The sequence below is a fragment of the Elephantulus edwardii genome, unplaced genomic scaffold (assembly GCF_000299155.1).
Source record: "Elephantulus edwardii isolate Elephantulus edwardi_28Jun2011 unplaced genomic scaffold, EleEdw1.0 scaffold00041, whole genome shotgun sequence".
NCBI lineage: Eukaryota > Metazoa > Chordata > Mammalia > Macroscelidea > Macroscelididae > Elephantulus > Elephantulus edwardii.
Window position 1 is genome coordinate 20,180,182 of NW_006399791.1, and position 3,827 is coordinate 20,184,008.

Below are 3,827 nucleotides of genomic sequence, written 5' to 3' on the forward strand. Positions count from 1 at the left end.
TACATTAATATAAAAAAAAGAAGAGTATGTCTAATGCTTTCAAATATAGTGTCAAGTCAGAGATAAAGGACTAAGTGTGTGTTCCATTCATATATCTGTTTGCAAATTCATTTGCATTTCTAGGAAAGCACTTAAAGATATCTGAAAAATGTCCAAGTACCAATGATTAAAAGACAAGATGGCCAGGAGCTCTGCATTCCCTCACCTTCTCCCTGCACCCACTCATGAAAGGAGCAACCCTCTCTAGGACGGCTGCATCCATTCCCGAGGTGGAATTTGAGTGACCTTTCTACCATGTAGATGATCTTGCTGACCTCTGCAGTCACGTTGTCACGGTTTTTATTAAAGTCGTATTTCAAAGAACGTGTGAATATAGCATTACAGAGAAAGAAAACCAACTTGCAATCTAGAATTTCCCGGTGTTTTGCGTAGTGCTGTGAGGAAATTAATTGGCCACTTCTAATGTTCTTAGACACACCATGACTTGAGCCTTCAGCACGCCCAGTGTCTGCCTTTTCCCCTCCCTTATCCTCAGCTGTACACTCCACATCTGGTTCACTTTAGAGTGGTTTGTACACACAAATACGGGCTGGGTGAACAGGGCACATGCCTCACTGAATTACTCGAGAACGTAGGTGCCCTTAGGTTGACTGATTATCAACAGGTCTTTAGTTTAAGAGAGGCCACCAGGAAATTGAGTTAATATTTATTACTTGATTCCATCACTTGTATGACCTTCAGTACAAACACAGATTACAATTACAAAGCTTAATCTCTATGGGACCAAAATTCAGGATTGACTTGGTATTACCATGTCTATAGTTTGTATATTTATACACACATACATGTAGTATATCAATGGCTACATATCCACCAGAGCCAAAGTGCAGAGTCAATCGGTCACACGGTAGGAAAGAAAAAGTAACACACTCACACAAAATTTGCCAGTTATTAAAACTTCTGCTTCTGAAGGCAAGTATTTTCTTGATAGTCAAGAAATATTTAAATGATAGTAACAATGCCTTAGTGTAATTAAATATTTATATATATGTGATTTACTTTATATATTAATTTCTAAGTCTTGAATACCAGGTGAGAGTTAAGACCTTGTGCACATTTTGAATCACTACATAAGAAATTATGTAAAATAAATACAGGAAATAGACATGCAAAATAAATACAGGTAATAGACATATAAATAAAACCAAATATACTTACTTTCCTCCCCATACAGTTAAATACTAGCACTATAAAAAGCATTACATAATTAATTTATGTGGATAGAATTTTAAATGCCAGAGAAAAAGAAATTAAATCACTAATGCCCCTGCCGGCAAAGATAAGGGAAATGGTAACTTCACAAATTGAATACATTAGTAAAATCGTAATGCAGGCAAATTGACAGCATGTTTCAAAATGTCTTAACTCTGTAAACTATCTACTTTAGTAATTCTCTCTCTGAAAATTTATATTAACGAAATAATAAATTATAAGAAGCAAAAGTGAAATACAGGGGAACTGATAGTGATCTAATTAGTTGTAATGAAAACTTGAGCACAGCATGAAATGTGCAGCAATATGAAACTTGTTAAATATATTAGTGAGGTTTTTTCTGTTGGTCAGTTACAGGGACGCTTTCCCCCCTTGCAATTTTGTGTTCTCTGATTTCCATTTAACATATATTATTTTTTCTAACTAGAAACATAACAATTTTTATTATAAAAATTTTTAATCTGAAATTAGTTTTGTAATGATTTTAGGCAATGTGTAGTTTATGAGATTCTGTGTAGAAAATAATTCCTTAAAATTGTATAGGAACCCTGGAGTGATGCAAATGATAGATTTTCTTGGCTACTAATTGAAAAGTTAGCAGTTCAAATTTATTCAATGGCACCTTCTAGGAGAGTCATCATGATCTATTTCTGTGAGAAATCCAACACGGAAACTATATAGAGAATGAAACTGCTCTGACACACAGGAGGTCACCATGAATCAAAGCAACTCAGTGGTGCCACAGTGGTTTTGTTTCTATAAAAGTGTAGTGTCAAGAGAATAATCAGACAGAATGATCTAAAGGCAGTGCCTTTCTTTGTTCCTCCTTCACCTTTAAGAATATGTAGATAAATTGAAATAGGTGCACACGGTTCTTTTTAGCCTCACTTTAGTGCACAAAGAGCAATGATGCCACAGTTACAGTGAGTTTCTCTGCTCATTCAAATGCTGTGAATCTTATTTGAATCCATCTGCAGTCTGAGGCAGAAAGATGGGCAGTGCCCTCCCTTCACAGCCCCAGAACCCCAAAGGGGGTTATAGATAACATGTCAGTGGGTTTGGTTTTAAGATTTGGTACAAGAAAAGGCAATTACCTAAAAGTTGCACAAGCAGCAAATTTATGTAACTGTAATGAAAAATGATTTGTGAGTAGAGTTAGTTCAGTCTTTTTTTAAATTTTCTTATTTTTAGATTTTAATGAACATTTATAGAGAGCTTGGATTTCCATCCATTCATTGTTGCACATTTTCCTCCCTGCTCACCCCAACCTTCAGTTCACTTTTCTCTTTGATGGGGGGTGGGGTGGGAAGATTCTTTCACTGTTACACAATTCCCCCACCTTACCAGTCCACTTTAATACCTAATCATATATTCCTTTTAAACCGTCCTTTCCCTTATCTGTTTCAATGCAGTGTACAAATGTATACAGTATTAAAAGATAGAAGGGAGCTCTGGTGGCCTAATGGTAAGAAACTGAGTTATAATCCCAAAGAAATGTAGTTTAAATCTACCAGGTGATCCATGATCCATGGGAGAATGATGAACAATCTTCTTCTACATAATTTGCTGCCTCTGAAAACCTCTTGGAGGATCAGCTATGGGTGAGTTCTGACTTGACAGCACACAACAACAATAACAACAATAGACAAATAGGTGTTATTTGTAAATCCGAGTTTATAACCCAGGACGATCTATATAAAATAAATGAGTACAAAAAAGTCAGATTTCTTTAAAATGACTGAGTTATCAAATGCAAATGTAGTTTGAAATTATGGAAAAAGCCAAATTAACTGTTTCCAAGCTTACTTTTTTTGCTTTAAGATCTTGGGCCTAGTGTTCTGGAAAATTAAAGTCAATGAAAATTAAATTTATTGATCAATTAATGGATCAATAGACAGATAGATAGGTATAGACTTAGATATTGTTGTTGTTGGGTTTCATTCAGTCAGGTTGATGTTCAATAGATTAAAATCCTATCTGAAATCTGGAGAGGCTAAAATTGATGAATGGAATCTTTTAAGGATTAAATCCCTGTTCACATTAAAAACTTCTTCCAACAAAGTGAAAAATAAAACTTACCAACTGGGAAAAAAAAACATTTGGCAATACCATCTCAGATGAAAGTCTCATAACAAAAGTTAACAGAATACGGGGCCTCCAGAAGAAAAAGACTAATAACCCGATTACAAAACGGACAAAAAATATGGAAAGACTTTTCACAGAGGAAGACATTTGGGTGGCTAACAGCCACATAAAGAATGCTCAAAATAACTGACAATAAGAGAGATGTAAATAAAAAACACAATAAGATAACATCAGTAATAGTGGCAAAGTTTAGCAGGGCAACAAGCAACAAACATTGGAAAAGATGTGGAGAAACTGGAACTCTCATACACTGCTGGTGGGATTTTAAAATGGTACAACCACTGTGGAAGACAGTTTGACGTTTCCTCAAAAAGTTGAACATAGAAACTCCATATGACCTATTCTACTACCAGGAATATACCCCAAGGAAATTAGAACTGAGACAAAAATGGAGAGTTGAACACCAATGT